Raw genomic sequence first — 22,183 nt, 5'->3', positions numbered from 1 at the left:
CTCACAATCTTTTACACATTTTTCATTTTCAGTTTTTTTTAGACATAATCCTATTGCACACTTAATAGACTACAGGATAGTGTAAACATAACTTTTATATGTACTGGGAAACCAAAACAATTCATTTGACCTGATTTACTTGAAGTGGTAGTGTGGAACCCAACTTGCAATATCTTGGAGGTATGCCTGTATTATTATTACTTATACTATAGGTTACAGTTCAGAGGAGTGTAATATAACTATAAAGATTATTCTAAATCTGCATCCAATAACAGTTTTATTTGTGGTCTTAAGAATTTAATACTTAGAAGATTCAGACTACCTAAAAGGAACAATCATTAGCTCGCTGATTTTCAAACAGAAGCTTTTTTTTTTTTAAACTTAAAAAAAATTATTTGAGTATAGTTGACACACAATGTTACATTAGTTTCAGGTGTACAAGGTAGTGATTCAATATTCCTATACATTATGCTATGCTCACCACAAGTGTGTGTAGCTATCATCTGTCATCATTCAAGGCTATTACAATACGATAGACCATATTCCCTAGCTGTACCTTTTATTCTCATGACTTATCCATTCTATAACGGCAAGTCTGTATCTCCCACTCCACTTCACCCATTTTTCCCTTTCTCTGACCCTCGGCCCTTTGGCAGCCATCAGCTTGTCTTATGCATTTATAGGTCTGATTCTAATTTTTGTTTGTAATAGCAACTTGGAGAGCCAATAGAAACTAAAGGAATAACATCTTCAATGGACTGAGAGAAAATAACTGTCAAACTAGAACTCCATATCCACAAAACTATCAAGAATAAAGGCAAGATACATTTCACACATAAGAAATCTACCACAAAGAAATAGTTTAATGGAAATTCCAAAATACGTATTTTAGGTGGAAGGAAAATAATTCTAGAAAGAAGGATTGAAATGTAAAAAACAAGTAATCAAAGATGTAACATGCGACTAAATCTAAATATTAACTCTTTTAAAAATAATATTAATACTAATACTTTTAGTAACTGGTTCCTTCTGATATACTTTTCCCACTGGGCAAGACTCACCAGGGTTTTTGTACTTGGTTGAGTCTTTGCTGTAGCAAACGAACAACATTTAGCTGTCTTGTTTTATTTGGGGCCTCCCTCTTACACTGGAAAATTGGGAAATTTGGAAATCTTAAATTTGGAAAAGGTTCCAAACTGACACCTAAATTTGATGCTATGACAAGCAGATTCCATACTGAATAAAAGTCAAAATAGTAATGCTCAGTCTAGTACAAGTATAGTGTCTAAATTAAGAAAAAGATTCTATGTTTCAGTATTCTTTTAACCATTACAAATTTTCAAGGACTAGACTTTTAGAATTTATGCAAATATGACTACAGCAGAGGCTACTAGGTTTCTTCTGGTATATATTTTTCCCTTCTTTGGTAGAGACAAGAGTTCCTTATTTTTAATTGGTCCCATAGCCACCCAGAATAGAGACTCCATTTCCTAGTCTCCCTGGTAGCTAACTGTAGCTCTGAGATTAAATTATGGCCAATGAAATACATTAAAAGGTAATGTGAGCAATTTCCAGGACGCCCAGAATCACTGTACTCCAGACTGCCTGCTGCACCCACTTTTTTAAGGCTAGACTGTGGATGCGGTGGTGAGTCATTTTGCCACGGAGAAGGAGGAGCCCACCCTGGGGACGGCAGAGTAACAGAAGAAAGAAATCTTAGTCTCTGACACTCATCAACCCGGACTCTTATGCTTGTTTAGCCATTGCTGTTTTGTATCTCATGCTAAATTTTGTATGCTGTAAATTTCTGTATACATTCTACCTAGTGGATAGATAATTTCAAGTAATAAGAATAATAAAGAATGGGGTTTTTTTGCTTTAATTTTAATAAAACTCTAATGAAGTCTCAGAACCAAGACAAACAACTAACATATCTAATCACTTAATTTTAATGAAGAGAATTTTGACAAAAAGAGCTGTTTCCTTAGTCTAGGCAAAATTACTTTGTAGAATGTATAAAGCTAAGCTTCTTAAAATATTAGAGAATATGATTAAATTACACAATGTTTAAGCCTCACTTTCATGCAACTCTAAATAATTCTATCACATCTTTCTTTTAGTAATTCATTTGGGATTACAATATTTGAACCACACGTTAAGTTTCATGTTTCATATATATTTACATTCTTTGTTCTCCTAAAAAAAGTCGTGATTAAGAAAGATTTACAATAAGAAAATACTAACCTTAGAGATTTAAAGAATCAGTCACCAAAAATCTGAAAATACCTATTTTTATGGCATTAACTTGATAAGACTAAGTGCTTACATTTTTAAAATTGTATGATGTATCAGAATTAACAGTGTGTTTGTATTAACCATTTTATATCACACTTTTATTTATTTTTCCTCAAGTTTTTATTTTAATTCAAGTGTAGTTAACATACAGTGTTATATTAGTTTCAGGTGTACAATATAGTGATTTAACAATTCCATACATCGTCAGGTGCTCATCACAAGTGAGCTCCTTAATCCCCATCACCTATTTCCCTCATCCCTCCCCCCCACTCTGGTAACCATGAGTTGATTCTCTATAGTTAAGAGTCTATTTCTTGGTTGATCTCTCCCTCTCTCTTTTTCTTTTCTTTGCTCCTTTGTTTTGTTTCTTAAATTCCACACATGAGTGCAATCAGATAGTATTTGTCTTTCTCTGACTCACTGACTTCACTTACCATTATACTCTCTAGCTCTATCCATGTTGTCACAAATGGCAGGCTTTCATTCTTCTTTATGGCTGAATAAAATTCCATTATACACACACACACACACACACACACACACACACACACACACACACACACACCTTCTTTTCTATCCATTCATCTATTGATGGACACTTGGGCTGCTTCCATAATTTGGCTATTATAAATAATGCTGCTATAAACATAAGGGTGCATGTATCCGTTGAATTAATATTTTTGAATTTTTTTGATAAATACCCACTAATGTGATTACTGGATCATAGGGTAGTACTGTTTGTAACTTTTTGAGGAACCCGCATACTGTTTTCCACAATGGCTGTGCCGGTTTGTATTCCCATCAGTGCATAGGGTTCCTTTTTCTCCACACCTTTACCTGTATTTGTTGTTTCCTGTGTTTTTTATTTTAGCCATTCTGACAGGTGTAAGGTGATATCTCATTAGTTTTGGTTTTTATTTCCCAGATAATTAGTGATGTCAAGCATCTTCTCATGTGTCTGTTGGCCATGTATATGTCTTCTTTGGAGAAACGTCTGTTCATGTCTTCTTCCCATTTTTTAGTTGGGTTATTTGTTTCTTGGGTGTTGAGTTGTATCATTTCTTTATATATTTTGATACCAACCTTTTATTGGATATGTTGTTTGCAAATATCTTCTCCCATTCAGTAGAGTGCCTTTTAATATTATTGATTGTTTCCTTTGCTGTGCAGAAGTTTTTTATTTTGATGAAGTCCCAATAGTTCAGTTTTGCTTTTGTTTTCCTTGCCTCAGGAGACTTATCTAGAAAAAAGTTGTACAGCCGATGTTAGAGACATTATTGCCTGTGCTCTCCCCTAGAATTTTAATGTTTTCAAATCTCACATTTAGGTCTTTAATGCATTTTGAATTTATTTTGATGTATGGTGTAAGAGAATGGTCCAGTTCCATTTGCTGGCATGTAGCTGTCCAGTTATTCCAATACTATTTATTGAAGAGATTGTCTTTTTCCCATTAGATATTCTTTCCTGCTTTGTCAAAGATTAATTGACCATATAATTGTGGGTTTATTTCTGAGTTTTCTATTGATCTATGTACCTGTTTTTGTGCCAGCACCATACTGTTTTGATTACTACAGTTTTGTAATATAACTTGAAGTCTGGAATCATGATACCTCGAGCTTTGCTTTTCTTTTTCAAAATTGCTTTGGCTATTCAGGGTCTTTGGTGGTTCCTTATAAATTTTAGGATTGTTTGTTCTAGCACTGCAAAAATGCTGTTGGTATTTTGATAAGGATTGTATTAAATGTGTAGATTGCTTTGGATAGAATAGACATTTTAACAATATTTGTCCTTCAATCAATGAGCATGGATTCCATTTGTGTCATCTTCAGTTTCTTTCATCAGTGCTTTATAGTTTTCAGAGCACAGGTCTTTCACCAATTTGGTTAAGTTTATTCCTAAGTACTTTATTATTTTTGGTGCAATTGTAATTAGAATTTTCTTAGTTTCTCTTTCTGCTCCTTCATTATTAGTATGTAGAAATGAAGCAGATTTCTGTACATTGACTTTGTATCCTAACATTTTACTGAATTCATTGATCACTTCTAGTAGCTTTTTAATGGAGTCTTCTTTTCTCTTGTTGCTTGTAAGGTTCTTTCTTTTTCACTACTTTTTGCCATTTTAATACTATATGCCTTGGAATGGCTCTCCTTGGGTTGAATTTTTTTGGGGGGGGGCGGGGTGGAGGGTGGATCTCATGCCTCCTGGATCCGGATATCTGTTTCCTTCCCCAGATTAGGGAAGTTTTCAGCTACTATTTCCTCAAGTAAAATTTCTGCGCCCTTTTCTCTTCTTCCTTTGGGATCCTGATAATGCAAATATTATTACACTTGACTAAGTTCCCTAAGACTATTATCAATTTACATGTTTTTTCCTCCCATTTGCTCAGGTTGGTTAGTTTCCATTACTCTGTCTTCCAGGTCATTAATTCACTTCTCAGCTTCAACTAGCCTACTATTTTATTGCATCAAGTGTATTTTTAATTTAATTTATTGTGTTCTTCATCTCTGATTCTTTATCTTTTTTGTTAAGGATCTCGCTGATGTCCTTTACTCTTTTCTCATGTCCCGTGAGTATCTTAATGATCATTACTTTAAATTCTCTATTAAGCATATTGCTTCTTTTTTTTTTTTTTTTAAAGATTTTATTTATTTATTCATGAGAGACAGAGAGAGAGAGACAGAGGCAGAGGCAGAGGGAGAAGCAGGCTCCCCGCGGAGCAGGGAGCCCGATGCGGGACTCGATCCCAGGACCCTGGGATCACGACCTGAGCCGAAGGCAGACGCTTAACCGACTGAGCCACCCAGGCATCCCTAAGCATATTGCTTCTATCCATTTTGCTTAGGTCCCTTGCTGTGGTTTGGTTTTCTTCTTTCCTCTAGGACATATATCTCTGTCTCTCATTTTTTCTCTGGGTCTGTTTTTGCATGTTAGGGAACTCAGCTCTGTCTCCTGCTCTTAAAGGCAGTGGCCTTATGAAGAAGGGATCTGCAATGTCCTGCAGTGCAGTGTCCTCCATTCCCCAGGAACTGGTGCTTCAGGGAGTATCTACTGCGTGCATTGTGTGTGCCTTGTTGTGTTCTTGCCTCTTTTCCCTTCGGTTCAGGTGTCTGCAGTGGCTCTCTTTGCCTGCTGTCAGCAGTGTTTGGTCCCTGCCAGGTGTAGGGTGTGTTTTAACAAGGTACACGCTGGTCTACTTGTTAATTGAGACCTGGAGCTGCTGGGTCAGGACTGGCCAGCCCAAGTGGAGCTGCAAAGGTGGGTGCATGGGTCCCACACTTGTTTAACAAGGTGCTCCTCAGGCTTCTGAAAAGGTTGGCACTGCTGCAGCAGCTGCCAAGACCTAGGCCCTGGAAAAGGCACTGGTCAGGGGACGACGGGGGCAAGGTTTGTGTTGGGCTTCGAGGGGAGGGGCCCCGCAGCTCTGGGACTGATGCAAAAATGACTGGAAAGGGCAGAGGTGCTGAAGAGCAGGGGGGTGGGGCTTGGTGCAAGCAAGTTAGGTACTGAGTGTGGGCGCAGTGCTGGTTCCCACAGATGGCCAAGTGTTTGTGCTGAGGGGCATTGGAGGGCAGTGGTACCTGCCAGTTCCTTTGTTCCTGGAGGTGTCCTGCTGATCTGCTCAGACTGCCTGCAGTGCTGCGTCTTTCAGGGCAGGGCCTCAGCTCCCTGATGCCCTCAGGGCTCTTCCAGGGCCAAGCACACTGATTTTAAGAATTTCAGGCTTTAAGTCCCACTGCTTGTAAGAACTCATGAAATTCATCCTCTCTTGCTTTCACAGCCAATTTTTATGGGGGTTTGTTTTCCCTGTGTGGGGCCCCCACTGTGATCATCTATTTCTTGCCCTTTACTGCACTCCTGGCTCCATCCTGTGATGGCTGCAGTCCCTTTAGGTCTCCAATCCTATCTCCATGTTTCCTAACTTTTCAATGTGGCCTCTTCTCTACTTTCAGTTATGGAGTTCATTCTGCCAGTCTTTGGGTCTCTTTCTGGGATATTTAAGCTGATGTGAGTGTTATCTGCTTGTATCCATGTGAGGAGGCGAGCTTAGGGTCCTCCTACTCCACAGTCTTCCCAGAAGCCTATTTGTTAGTTACGTTTTGAGTGCAGGATTAGATTTGCGCTTTATGTTAGTTTTCAATATTTTATATATTTATTTGACAGAGAGAGACACAGTGAGAGAGGGAACACCAGCAGGGGGAGTGGGAGAGGGAGAAGCAGGCTTCCCGCAGAGCAGGGAGCCCGATGTGGGGCTCGATCCCAGGACTGGGGATCATGACCTGAGCCGAAGGCAGACGCTTAACGACTGAGCCACCCAGGCGTCCCTCAGTTTTCAATATTTTATATATAATAAATCAACTCTGAAGAATAGAAAATTTTCAACATCTTAATTTTCATAAGTAAAATGTGGGTGTACAGGTACTTTAACAAAAATAGTTTTGCTTCTTTTCGAACATAAATTTTCCCTTGAAATCATACAATGAGTAACACTTTAGAACATATTATCCCTAAAATTTGATGATGAAATCAAAGTTTTCCAATTTGTTCTGCTTTGGAAGAAAGTCTAAAGTGTAACCATGGTGGATATAAATCTATAATGTAATATTGGATATAAGTTTATAGTGTAATCATGAAATAATCATTAAATTTCTCTGTTACAGAATATCCTAAACCAACAAGGGATAATAATCCTAGCATATTCTGTGGTGAAAATAATGGAGATTGATATAGTGAAGTACATGGAAAAAACATGAATGGTAAGAATTTAATCTAAATGAGTTTAATCTAAAAGTTTAATCTAAAAAGAGTTTAATCTAAAATATGGTAAAAATAACATTTAGTTTTCCATTTAAATACTACAATTTATTAGTTTAAAAATACGGAAAATACAAGAAAGACAATTACCTATAATATCACTAGAGATCTATCAGTAATATTTTGATACATTTCTCTTCTATTATTCTAAACATATAAGCTTACATATATAATATATCTATAATTTTATTATAGTACATTTACATTTACATTACATTGTATTCATACTTTGGTAGTCTGAGCACTTTCATATATTTTAAATAGGGTTTTTAATAACTGTATTTTATTTCTTAGGATTTTTGTAATTATTATTTTGGAGGCATTTAAAGGATACAATTATCTTTCAAATACTATTAATAGGAAGCAATTTGAAAATCACAGTTGAAACATCATTTATTTATTCAATGTCTTACTCATCTTTTTTTCAAAAGTATAGGGCAGTAGTCATGTGATATTTTGACCCTATTGATGAAGATAAAGTTATTATGCCATTTGCCCCACTCCTTTGCAAATAATATATATAAAATGACTCCAGGGGTGCCTGGGTGGCTCAGTCGTTAAGCGTCTGCCTTTGGCTCAGGTCATGATCCCGGGGTCCTGGGATCGAGCCCTGCATTGGGCTCCTTGCTCCGTGGGGAGCCTGCTTCTCCCTCTCCCACTTCCCCTGCTTGTGTTCCCTCTCTCGCTGTCTCTCTCTCTCTCTGTCAAATAAATAAAATCTTAAAAAAAAAAAAAGACTCCAAACACCAGGTGACTATATAGAACATCTTGGCACTTAAATTGCGATGATACCCAAAACTTGGTAGCCTACCTTAAAGAAGCAGGTGCAAACAGACATGTAAACACATCATTACAACTGAGGAAGTGATGCTGGTATAGGTAAATATATTATGTTTTGAAGGCACTTATTCTTACTAAACATATGCATTACCACTCCCCACACCAATAATAATGTTAGGGATTTGTGAGAACTTTGTACTTTTTTAGTTTGTTTTATGTTTTCTTATGCTTTTCTGGGTTACAGGTAAATAACCTTTTAAGGTATTTAATTTTTGAAATCTTCAGTTTCTCCTCTGTGAAACAGATTAGGAGAATGTACTGTACTCTAATGTCATTTAAGTAATTAAAATGTAATTTTTTAATAAATCAAAGATTAGTATAGACCACTATTGAACAAGTCAAACAGATGCTGTCTTTTGGATTATCTTATAAAATACTTGATGTATTTGTGACCATCTACCTAATAATACCAATTTTAGCCCAAGTTTCCAGACTTTAAGAAAATACTGTACATTTCCCTTTCTGGGTTTGACAACAGTTTATGCGTGTGAAAGAGAATTATTCCTTTTAACACTGGTACTTATCTTTTTATCCAGGTGAAGCAGTAAACATGTAAGATTGTTCAATACATCAGTGATATAGCCAATACATCTTTTATCATAATATCAAAATTTGTTTATACCACGAACCTTCCTATTGTAATATATAATTTATAGTGACACTACCTACCAATTTTTTAAATGTAGAATGTTCTTGCTTTTTAATTTCTGCATAATCTACCCTATTTTAGCATTTGCAAAATGAATAGAACTGGGATAGTGTTCTCCAGGATGATTAGACATTCTGAAAATCTTATCGCTCCTTCCATTCTAAGAAAACATGAAATTTTAATGAGCAAGCTGTTCTATACCGTCAGAAACTATTACTGTGTATGTTTTACACATTTTTAAGTAAAAAAAATTCATGCCAATTCCCTCTGTAAGCTTTGCTTGACTAAATAGAAGTATATTTTTAAGTTAGTTTTAATTATACATATGGCACCAAAGACCAAATACTTATATAGTATAAATATTTACTCATTGACCGAAGTGGTTTTTGCTGTTAAAGTACCTCTCCATTTACTACAGACTAAACGTTCAGTTAGTCATACCTCGGCATCTGGTGGGTTGTGCCAGGTGTCTAGTAAAGAGCAGGAATGGGAGAAGAGACAGGTACAAAATATAGCCATACTGATGGGACTGACAAACCCCACATGCCACCACCTCAGCTTCTCACGTAGGAGTTTAGGGCAATAGCAACAAGTTGTTCCAGATTTATAGAGCATGACTTTAGGGCATTCTGGGGCATGGCTGTCTGTGATTGGAGGTTGTTGGCCTTAGAGAAATCTGTCAACAAAAAGATAGTGAGATTTCCATTCCTCAGTCTGAGGTTCAATATTAGGAGGACTCAATATCCTCGGAGAAAACTGTCAGAAGAAATATAGGCAACCAAAGCTAATTGGGATTCCTAGATTGGTAATTTAGGTATCACTAAAAGAGAAACTAGAAACCTAATCAGTGACCAAAGGCAATACAGTTTACTGTGGGATCACGGAGGTTTAAATCCTGGCTCTTCGGTTTCAGATCAGGGGCTGTGATTTAAATTCTCTTTAGTGTGGGGCACTGGGTGGCATCCGACTCTTGGTTTTGGCTCAGATCGTGTCCTCAGGGTTGTGATCTCAGGGTTGTGAGACTGAGTTGTGCGTCGGGCTCTCACACAGCGCAGCCTGCTTAAGACTGTCTCTCCCTCTCCCTCTGGCCCTCCCCTCCCTATGCTCTCACTCTCTAAAATAAATAAATAAGTCTTAAGAAAATAAAAAGATAATAAACTCTCTTTAGCGTTTTATAAAACAGAATAATGGTAGCTCTATCATAAAGTTGCTGTGAGGATTAAATGAGATAATTACGTATAGTAAGTTTTTTAGCTTCATATCTGGAATGTACCAGGCTTTAAAGAAAAAATTAAATATTAGCAGTAATTATTGTGGCAAGATAATCACTTCTGTCTTTTCTCTCTGTGATTCCCCTCTGCCTTTGCTTCATTGAGGTATCCAAGATCTTTACTATTTCACAGTCTCAAGGGAAGTTGCATTGCTGGGCCAAGAGTAAAAGCCATTTAGAGGATACATCCTTTCTCGCCTTAAAGCCTTTCTTGGATGTCTTAAAAGTCTTGGGATAAAGTGATTAAGTAAAATGCTCATGAGTGTAAGTAGAGAACGAAAATTTGAAAGATCAAGAGAAAAGACAAAGGTATTTCCTCTTACTTAATAATAAGTAAGGAGGAGACACCGAAGGTAAAGTTCATAAAGAGAGATTAATGAAGCTAAACATCAGAAATCCCAGTGTCAGTACAGTATTCGTACTCCAAGCAAACCGTGAAAACAGTTGCTAGATCTCGAAAACCTCTTCACACATATGCAGTAACATTTTTGGCATGACTGCTATGGTACAAATGTTAGTGGGTCTGGCTTCCTTCTCCGAACATATTTCACTGAGACCGTGAGAGAGAAAGGGGCCCTAGTAATGACTGAATGAGAATTTCCCACCAGCCATGTGTGAAGGCATAGAATCCATTTTATTTTTAAAAAAGATTAAAAATGGCTATTTCCTATATACTGGAGTTAGTGAATTGTGATTCCCATGCTCTACACTGCAATGATTAGCCCCCATGTGTAAGTAAGGACTCAGAGATTACGAATATTATAAGAGTTCTGACCCTTTTTACTGAAATCCACTATCTAGAGCTGGAGCTCAACGAATCCTGCGTCGGTCAGGCAATATCTGACTTTGGGAATTAGTATAAGGTTAAGACCACAGGCAAAGACACACCGACCAAACTCTTGGGAGGAAGAAAAATGCTGCCTGAGGTGATTTTTCTTAAGAACTTTCAACATGTGCTTTAAGGAGCTCTGGTACTTTACAGAATGAGAGTCCTTGTTTAGTTCTAAGCCTTTACAAAAAAAATTAAATATTATTTGACAATAATATCAGTTTAATTTTCAAGGATGATTTTGTACTGTAGTTATAGACTTTAAAATTAACTCAAATAAGGGGTGCCTGGGTGGCTCAGTTCGTTAAGCGTCTGCCTTTGGCTCTGGTCATGATCCCAGGGTGCTGGGATCGAGCCCCCGCATCGGGCTCTCTGCACTGCGGGAAGCCTGCTTCTCCCTCTACCTGCCCTTCCCCACCCCTTGTGCTGGCTCTCTCTCTCTTTCTCTCACTCAAATAAATAAATAAAATCTTTAAAAAAAAAAAAAAAAGAATGGCCCTTAAAAAAAATTATCCCAAATAATATAACTATCATTTTTACTTGGAAATACAAATCAGGTGTCCTAACCTCCATAAAAGTCAAATTTGTTCAATTTTCATTCCCATCAGTGGCTTTGAATGGCCTTTAGGAACACAAAACAGAACTAGATCTTGTATAACACATAGTTTTATTATATTACTGGATTAATCAGAAGTTGAGGACATCTCCAAGGAGACAAACAACAAAGACAGAGAAAAGGAGATCGAAACCAGAACTAGAGCCTGACTTTCACACCCAGACAGTGGGTTTCTCTAAGGGTAAATGCCATCAGTGCTGCGGTCGGGTGACTGGACCAGGAGCTGTTGGCAAGATTGAAATCCTAAGGCTCCTTAACTAAGGCCAGGACCCGGGAAGGTGGATAAATTGGTCTCATTTGGTAGCTCCCCTGATTCCTGGGAGGAGGAAATGCACATCCACTCCAGAAGATCACTAATAAAGTTTACCTACAGGCCTATGATCAAAGAGCACCGAACACACAAGAACACAAATGACCATGAATGAGAGTCAGAAGGAAACAGGTACTAGTTTAAGAGCACCAAGAACTTTAGCTACTAGAATTGTAGGAGAGGCAAAACTTTACATTTGCTTTCTTGGGGTTTTCAGTGGGGCCTGAGAATTTAATTAACATAAGACACATTAATGGGAGAAAAGCATACAGATAAAAGTTTTACATGACATCAGGCAAGGAAGACCCAGAGAAGCGACAAAACCTAAATACTTTTATAGTACAGACAGTCATTACATATGACGATTTGGGTTATGATTTTTCAACTTTACGATGGTGTGAAAGAGATAAGCATTCAGTAGAAACTGTATTTTGAATTTTGATCTTTTCCTGGGCTGGCAGTATGCTGTACAAATACTGTTTTGTGATTTGGGGCGGCAGCAGGCCCAGCCCCCAGTCAGCCTCCTGATCACAGGGGTGAACACCTGAATGCTTAGAACCATTTTGAACCCAGACAGCCATTCTGTTTTTCACTTTCAGCGCAGTATTCAATAAACTACATCAGATATTCATCAATTCATTATAAAATAGCTTTGTACTCGATGATTTTGCACAACTGTAGGCTAATGTAAGTGTACTAAGCACATTTAAAATAGGCTAGAGTAAGCTGTGATGTTTGGTAAATTAAATGTATTAAACACATTTGTGACTTACAACATTTTCTATGTATGATACCTTTATTAGGATATAACTGCATGTAATTAAAAGAAGATCTGTAGTTTGAACAGAGAGAGGCAATTGTGGAAAAGTAGCTAAAATATATGGAGAGGCTAATAGGAAATAAGAATTCTCTCTGCTAATAAAGAATTGTCTAGGCTTTGGAATCCCCATCAAAGAATGTTTCTTTTCTCCTGGTATAAGGAGGCATCTTTCATGTGACAGTTTTATCTACTATTCCAAAAAGAAAAGAAGAGCATGCGCTTCTTACATCTGCTGTTTTTTAAGTACTTTTAACTGGAAATAATCCTTATGCCAAAGTAGCGTATCTTGGGGTAGCATATTCTGTCACTCTTCAGAATCATCATATATAAAATATAAAATAACCATGTCTGAGATGTTTAAATAAAAAAAAATTGTAAAAAGGAAAAATTTCAAGAAACTATTCAAAATGATCAGGAAATTTGGAAGAACGAAAATAAGCTTTTAGAGAGAAAAATATAGTTATTGAAATGATATTTTTTAAATCAATGTATAGTTGAACTGTAGATTAGACAAAACTGAAGAGAGACCGGTGACCTGGGAAATAGAGCGGAAAAAATTATAATATGGTACAAGGAAGCAAGGGGATTGAAAAAATAAAAACAAGATCAAGCTATTTTGAGAATAGAAGGCCTGGCATATATCTAGTTTGAGTCCCATAGGATAGAATAAATGAAATGAAAGAGAGGAAATATCTCGGGAAATGATGACTGCACCGTTTCTGTTACTGCTGAAAGGTACAGTAAACAGTAACAAATACTTAAAACACAAAATGGAAAAAAAAAAGACAATTTTGAAAGATAATAGACACAAAAGACAATTCTCAAAGGGAAGTGACTTTGACTAACAGTTGTTTTCCAGCAGCAATAATGGATGCAATAGGGAATAGAAAATATCTTCCAAGTGCTGTGAAAATAAGTATAAACCTAGTTTTTTGTTGTTAACCAAATTAATTTTATTCCTTAGTGTTTAATTCTATTTCATTTGTCTGAGTGAATCATTGTTCCCATTTCTATTCTTAAATTATATTTTATATACATAACTTACATATATATAATTCATATCATATTTTTATTATTGGCAAGTGAAAATTTCCTCTCTTTTTGTTCATTTTTAGTTCTTTTTCATCTAAATCCCTACTTTTATTCTGCTCCCTACCATTTCCTGCCATTGTCAAAGTCTAATATATTTAATGCATCCCCTGTATTTAAATGTATTTTGGTAAAATGGTAACTGATGGCAAGGATGTGACTCAAAGGCAACTCTTACCCATTGTTGGAATACATTTGAATCATTTTATAAGATTAAACATTCATATACCGAATGATTCAGCAATGCTCTTTCTAATCTGCACCCATTCCCCACCCCCAAAATATTCCTGTATGTGACCACCAATAGGCAAGGATATTCATAACAGTGCTACCAAAAATAAAAAAAGTTGGCAGCAATTCAAATGACCGTTTTCAAGAGAATGAATATTCTAAGCAGTAAAAAATGAGTAAACAACAGCTATAGGTACCAGTTTGTATGAAATTTAGAAACAGTTGTGAGTGGAAAAAGTAAGTCAAAGATGACAGCCTACAGTATAATACCATTTTAGAAAACTGAGAAACAAAAAGTGCATGTTGCCTGGAGTTGTGCATTATATGTGATAAAGATAATAAAAAATACGGCAAGGGAGTGATAAATATAAAATTTTAGATGGTGGCTCCATGGTTGGTACTCTGTAGACACAGGGATAAGAAGACATAGAAACAAGGGGTGTTGGAAATGCTCTAGATCTTAATTTGGGTGGTGAGTTCAGGGAGAGGTATTATTTTCTTAGTAAGCTTCATAATTTACATATGTGATATATATATATCAAACTCAAATATACATATGTATATACATATCATATATATGTATATATGTTATATATATATATAACACAAATATATATGATATTTGCCTTTGTCAAATAATATCTAATAATATTTTTAGGAATTTAAAAGTCAATTTATAATTTTTAAAAATTTTATTTATAGAAGGGTTTCATCTTCTGTTGATCAGCTTCATTAAAGTTAATTGATAAATTGATATTTTACCATCTCAGGCTGTATGTTATTTGTGAAAAGATAAGTATTGAAACATTGGTATTTGGGTAAGTTTGTTCTGTTCCTCTCTACTTAACTAACTCTTAGCTGTATGTGCTGTAATGTATCACCTAGACAACAAAGTTGCTTTAAATGCTTTCAGGTTAATTTATATCTCTGCTTTTTGGCATAGAATATATTTCTTATATAGATAATTGAATTTTATTTTGTATGACTAAGCCTGATAAATACTGATTCAACTGCTCATTGCCTCAAAATGTATAGAATATTTAGGATGCTGTGATTACGATTTACCTTGTCCCATTGATGCAATGGAATCTAATTACATGTTGTGTCTTTTACTCTTTGCATACATCATACATGGGTATGTAAAGTCACCAGACATGCAACATGTACCTTGCTATTACTACTTAACTGGGATTTTGCAAACAGTTTCTCTGAGCATATGAGTGAATAAAACAGAGTGCACTGTCTCTAGGACCATCTAGGGGAGGAGGTTCAGAAATAAGTAAAGATTATGCAAAATAAAGGTACCAGTAATAAATGTACTAAAAAAGAGACATGTGATCAGAGGGGAGTGGGTCATTCGAACTGGGTTTGGGGAACTGGTAGCAAATGGACAATTTGAGAGTTGAGCTAGAGTTGAAGAGGGTGTAAAATAACACTTGGTGAGTAAAGACGATCAAGGACTTAGAGAGCCAGGCTACACCCTGAGCAAAGGTAGGACAGTGTTGGGGACTCTGAAGTGATGAGAGGACTATAGTTCTCAGAAAACAGGGAAGCAAGGAAAGCAGTTTTTCAAGCTAAAGCCTTCTGTATTGTTTCATTGCCTCTTACCTCATCTTTCCACTATCTCTCCTCCTCAAAACAGTCAGATTGGTCTTTTAAAAATACTTTCAGTCATGTCACTCCCGGGTAAACATATTCACTGACCTTCCCCTTCCACATGGCAGAAGTATTTTCTGGAGTTTGAACTCAACGACCTCCTCAATATGATCCTAATAGTTCTTTGAACCATCATTCCTACTAATCTACTATAAAACGATTTCATCAAATGAATCTGTCCACTATCTTCTGTCTTCTTTGATTTGCATGCTGGTCTGCATTTGATTTTCCATGTCTACCACCAGTACATTCCTACCGTTACATGTCTATGTGGTTTTGCAGGTCTCCCCCTCTGCCACATCACACCCTTTGCCACCTGTTTTCAAGACACGTAGCAAGTCCTCCTCCCTCCAAAACATTCCCTAAATTCCTGAGGAATTTTTTTTTCTCTTCAAGTTTCTTTACAGTCCAAAGAATATAACACTAAGCTTTTAATTTAAATGACAGAAAACAATATGGAAAGGGGAAAAAAAAAGTCACAAAAATAAAAGAGAGATCTTCAGGGCTGAGGAGCATAAGTCAGATCAAAACTATGTACTACTTTCCAAGTAAAATGTATAAAAAAAAAAAATAATTGCTCCAGCATACATCATTCTGAAATGTCTGAACAGCATGAATGAAAAGCATATTCTAAAATTTTCTAGAGATGTAAGTCACTTGACAAGTGGGCAAAAGTGATAAAAAATGCTGTACATCTGAAGGCTATGGAAAAAGGCCTCAAAGTTCTAAGGGAAAATAATGTTCAGCCTAGGATTCAAGACCTAGAAAGGTATCAACCAGTTGGGGAATATAAATCATTAAATCATTCCCAATCATAAGTTAATACAGCCTAACCTAATCCTAGAGCCAGGAAATGCCTAACATCATGCCCTGTTACCCAATAAGTGGCAAGCCTCTCACTCCATTTTGCAAGTAATCAAGCACTTTTCTGCTCTCCCAAAAACACTGTTCTATTCACCAGTGATAGAGACTATTCCACAGATAAACACATCTACACTGTCGATGGAACCCCTGTTTAAGCCAAGACTCTCAGGAGGCAGGGGAAAGAAACTTCTCTTTCTAATACGTCTTTCTGAAGTTGCCTCCCCTTTTACAAAGTGGTTTCATCTCTCCAGAAAAAAAAAAGAAAAAAAAATTTCAAGCAAAATGATTTGAAACAGAATGATACAACTAAAGGCATTGGGGAGTTTGTTTTTGAAGCTTAATAAATGATTTTGACCAAGGTTCTGTGTTCAAGGAAGTTAAATATATTAAACAATACAACAGATGTGTTACTCAGGAATGGAAAGCAGGGAATCCTGGGTGGCATCGTTGGTTGAGCATCTAACTCTTGGTTTCGGCTCAGGTCATGATCTCCGGGTTGTGAGATCCAGCCCCACATCGGGCTTCACACTCAGCACAGACTCTTAAGATTCTCTCTTCCTCTCCCCTTCCCTCCCAGCACACGCACGTGTGCACGCACTCTCTCTCTCTCTCAAATAAATAAGTAAATGTTTAAAAAAAGGAATGGGAAGCATTGCTCACTCCTGAGAAATATATGTATATATTCCTAACTCCTATGCATAAGCCAGATGTCATATCGTTGAATTTAAAGGATGTCATCATTTTAACACTTTTTTTTTTTCATTTCTCTATTTCTCTAAGCAGCACTTCATACAAACACGAAATTCCCTTCACCATAAAACCAATGGCCAAGTATATTAATTCTAACAATTATATAGATTACATAATTGGAATATTAATATGCTAAACTGTTCCTTTGTCTTCAAGTATCCTTTCCTTGTTCACACCTTTTACAATAGTCTTATTATACCTTATAGTAATTAGAGAATCTTTTTTTTTTTCATATTAGAGCATTTTTTTAAATGATTTCCAGGCCTAATCATTTTTTTGAAAGGTGGGGAGGAAGGAATGGAGAAATGACATTGAAAATACAATACTGGCCTTCATGAAAATGTTCCATTGTTCTAGAGTATTGTTTTTAGTCATAGGAGAGAAAAACAAACTATAACAACAATAACAACAATAACAAAAGATTTGACCATACACAGAAAAAAATAAGAGTAGAGTATTTGTGAGTGTAAAAGCAGTCTCATTTTAAACATAAGAAAAGAAAAAGAAAATAAATATTAACTGAAGAATTTCTGAAGAATAATTATTGTAATAAATTTGGGAACCATTGCCCTAACACACTCAAGCGGTTAGAGACCAAATTAAATATATATTTATACTATTTAAAATAAATTTTTTAATTCATACACCAAATAAAATATTAAAATTGCAAAAAGGAGAGGAATTTTATGTACCATTTTATGATTTACTATTTCTAGAACATATGTCCTAGACCCCCAACCTTTCTACAATGCAGGTTTTCCAATCCTCTCTGTAAATTAAACCTTTGGGATTATTCAAGCATGACTGATACACTTAGATACTATCAGGCATTCAATACACACTATGTGCCTTTGATTTACCTGACAAGCGACAACAAGGCTGTATTGACACTACCACTAAATGAATATTTGCAAGACCTGCCTATGGTTATTGTCATACCAGAACAGAACTCTTGTTCAATATCCTGTCTGGGAAGCAACCTCTACCAGATGCTTCCAAAGAAGGGCAAAACCACCCATAATGCAACTGGATGGATATGCAATTCTATACCCCTGAGGGAAAACACCTCATCTTGGCCCCAGGTGCTGAGCCACTCATACATACTCTGTTCATATTCCTGTGAGGACTGGTCTTTTCAAATAATACACTTTTAAAGGACTTTTTTTTCAGTAGTACAAACTTTACCTTTGAAACGCTAATAATATATTAGTGATTTTATAAGTCACTGCAGTAGGAAATCTTAAATTGGTCAGGATGGATTGCTTTTCCTCGTTTGTCACAAATACGGTGTGAAACATGTATCACCTTTCCCTATTTTATTCTTTTCTTCATATAATATATAAAATAATTTGGTAAACCATGTAGTAGAAATAAAATGAATCTATGTGTGAATGGAGAGGCTGGGTATACAATTAAACAATGAATGGACTTATGAAAAAAATAGTACAGAACTCTAAACCACATCTCTGTAGTAACCAGTTTGGGAAGCCAAACAATAACTTCTGCAGCAATCAATCCAAGAAGTCAAACAACACCTATGTAGCAGTCATTGTAAAATGATTGATTTAGCCAAAGAATGCCAGCTTCCCTATCCTGTCCCCTTCCCTTGCCTGCCTCCAACGCAGGATCACCTTGAGAAAGCCAAATATGTTCTCCAGGGTAATCACGTAAGATGCCCTACTCCTAGTTAGTCTACCTCCTGCTCCCCTATTCAGAAACCCCCAATCAGAGCTTACCGGAAGTTTTTCCTTTTTCATTAGAAAGTTCTCCACTCCCCTGACTGCCTTTAAGTATCTGCCAAATGTAATCGATCGTGGCTGACTCCCTAGCTAGAGCGAGTTCTGAATAAATAGCCTGTTTGTTCTCATTTAGGTGGTGTTCATCTATTTCCATTACAAGTTAATGTTCTTAAAATGTGTACATGAATTTTTAAGATTTTAGGTTAATACTGGTTTTGAGATATGCTTTAAACTGTTTAAAGTGATTATTTCTGGGGAATACATCTTACGTTTTGGGTGATCTTCATTTTTTACTACAAATATACACACACATTTATATATTTTAATTTTATGTACTTAATTTCACACTGATTCCAAAATCATTTTAAATAATAAGAAATAAATTTTGTTTCCATTAGAGAACTAGATTTTGTTTTATTTAAAGAGCTAAGACACATCATCACCTGTCATCACCTGTACAAAGGAATTACCATAAAGTTCCTAGTGGGCACATGCATAAACAGTAGTGTTAGAGACATTATTTGACTACTAATAACAAAATAAAATTTGTAAAACAAACAAACAGAACAGAGCTTACCTAAGAATATCCTCTACTACACTGGTTAACTTTGAGTAACTTCTTCAACTTCACTAAATTTACCTCTCCTTTTCTTTCTTTCCTTTTCCCTTAGAAATCCCCTCCCAACCCCCAGCTACATAGAGATATGGCCACCTACGGCATCTCTTTGGTCTACCTGGGGCATACCTATTATCACACATGCCAACCACCTTCTCTTTAAGAAGACCTGCATGGGGAAGGAAGCTCTAGTAAAAGAGGCAAATTATCGGGTGGCAGTGTTGGGATTCAGGGCAAGCAAAAGAGGAGTAGTGCTGTAAAATGGAGAGAAGAAAATAATCAAGAAATCCATTTTAAATACTTGTGTGTCTAAACTAAAAGCAATGGTTTAGAACAGGGGAAAATAGATAAGAATGTGGTGGGCAGGGGACAGGCAAGAATTGAAGGCTGAAGACGGGAGTGTCGCCAAAGGAGAAGGGAGTGGAGAGGGAGGAAAACACTGTAAATTCCTGAAGATACAGTTAGGAAGAAGAGAAATGTGAATTACAACGAACCACTTTGACTATATTTCCAAGACTGAAGTTCCAAAAAATTAAGATACTTAGTGGACAGATTTACAACCAGAATATCAGATTTAAAATGTTCTGTAGGAAAAAAGAAATGTGATTTTATTAAAATATTGACTTTAAGACAAATATTTAAATACAAATATCAAACCACATTATGAATATTAAAACAAACTCTCCTTTGGAATAATTCGAAATTAAGCCTTCAGTTTTACTTTAACAGTTTTACTTTGGAGTGATTTGGATTTTTGCTTCTAGACCAGCACAAGTGGATTCTTATCACTCAGTCTTTAAAAAGGAGATTTAGTTTCCAGTCACTAATTTACAGCATAGCTCTGTCAGTATCTCCCATTAGAGCTGACTTAAACTTTTTCTCAGTGTGAAAAGTTCCTGAAGACCCTGTTGCATATACTGGAGAAAAGTTTGTTGGGAGATTTATTTACATGTTACTCATAGTAATTCCGTTGAGAAAATGCCATTTCAGCACGAAAGGCCACAACAATGCCACATTATGAAAAGGGTATTTTGGAAAAGAATGTATCTTAGAATCATATATGTATGTGTTTGTATTTCATTTTTTAGATTTGATCACTTGAATTTTGTTTTCATATGGTATTTAACAAGAATACACATTCTTTTATTTCCCATGATTACAAGCAGCAGATCACAATAAGAGGCTATTATAAGAATTTAGTGGATTCTATACATCTGCTTAGCTAACAGTCATGCTTTATGGTTCAAAATTTAGATGTTGCATTTCTTATATCTTTTTTGCACTTCACAGTGTATACTCTGTTTTACAAACATCTCTTTGATATTTACAGTGTTACTAAGGTTTATTAGAATTGGTTTCATATGAGGAACTTAGGCTCTAAGAGTTTAAGTATTTTTTTGGAAATAGGTAAACACTGTCTAAATTAGAACCCATGTCTTCTAATTTCAAACTAATTATCATTTCCATTATGCTATTTATGTCTCACTGGATGGGGGCTTACATGGGTCTGGAATTATAGAATATACAACTTCAATGAATGCTTGAACCTTATTACATGCAATCCTAGCATTTGCAGAACATTCATTACTACTTAATAAACTATAGAATACCTATTAAATACCAGATACTATATTTAGTGATTTGCAGATATTCTCTTTAATGCTTACAGTAATTTTAAAAGGTAGTTATATTATCTCCATTTTTAGATAAGAAAATTGATATTCAGAGAGATTAAATAACATATATGTAGTCACTCAGTTGACAGAATTCATACCCATCTCTGTTTGATTTTATGCTTCTTCCAGGATTTCCTGTTCCCTTAGAAAGAAAACACCTCTTTATTTTTATGTCACTCTATTGTTAAGTCTTCTTACTTGGCTTCTCAAGGGCCTACCAGGTGGTTAATTTATGTAGCCTGTCGATTTCTCTAAGCTATCAGTTATACATATGCATTGTCTAGAAGAGAAATACAAGATACCTGGTAAACATAAACATTGCAAGAGTGTTTTAAAAAGGCAGCATTGCCAAAAGAAGAGATTAATAATAGATAAAGCATTCTAGAGTTGAGGCTGAGGCAAAAGATAAAATATGGCGGGGAGAGATCTAGGGGTCCTCCTCTGTGTATGGTTCTTTATATCAAAATCAATCACTTCTTAGCAATTAGTCATAGGTCTCTTGACAATAGTCTGCTAATAAAAACCTACCTCTAGTGTGTTTCTGGCCCCAACCTGCAGAAACCACTCAGCACCGCCCTGCCCCACTCCGCCCCCATTAGTTACTCTGTGAGTAGGGCACAGAAGGGAGGCAACGTTCTGGCCCTTGTGCTCTGAGGACAAACCCAACTTACCAACTATGTAAGAAGCTAATAAATATGTTTTCAAAGATATACAAACTACAGAACACTGTTCTTATAGATTGGAAAACAGATTCGAGCTTAGCCATGGAAATATCTTGGTCTTGGCGTAACGAAAATATTCCGAGTAGATGGTTCTCAGCTCAGTTGTCAATTGTTTTCTGAAACCATCCTGGTCCAAAAATAGTTCTTTCTCCATTTTTTAGATTTCTACAGTATTTCATAATTTTATTATAAAACTAATCAAGCCCTATTGTCGTGACTGATTTCTGTGCCCTTTTCTGTTCATCCTTAGCCATTACGTTAATATTCTCCCTGACAGCAATTCTGTATCTTATTGACTTTCATCACTTAAGTTCTGCTATGACTTCAGGCTTTGTAGGAGGCAGTACTCTTAGAACATTCATAGAGTCTGAATCCAGTTACAAACAATTCTAGCATTTT

General features: G+C 36.0%; 1 long non-coding RNA gene across 1 annotated transcript in view; it reads left to right on the top strand.

The window, feature by feature from the left end:
* The first annotated feature begins 6,951 nt into the window (after window positions 1–6,951).
* The window catches only part of LOC144379665 (uncharacterized), a 123,543-nt gene continuing 108,311 nt past the window's right edge, over window positions 6,952–22,183 (top strand). Inside the window, exon 1 of the long non-coding RNA XR_013442993.1 lies at window positions 6,952–7,049. This is a non-coding gene — a long non-coding RNA (uncharacterized LOC144379665). The remainder of the gene's footprint in view (window positions 7,050–22,183) is intronic.

The sequence above is a fragment of the Halichoerus grypus genome, chromosome 12 (genome assembly GCF_964656455.1).
Source record: "Halichoerus grypus chromosome 12, mHalGry1.hap1.1, whole genome shotgun sequence".
In the NCBI taxonomy this organism is placed as follows: domain Eukaryota; kingdom Metazoa; phylum Chordata; class Mammalia; order Carnivora; family Phocidae; genus Halichoerus; species Halichoerus grypus.
The sequence above is the reverse complement of the archived record's forward strand: the minus strand, read 5'-3'. Positions and strand labels throughout refer to the sequence as shown.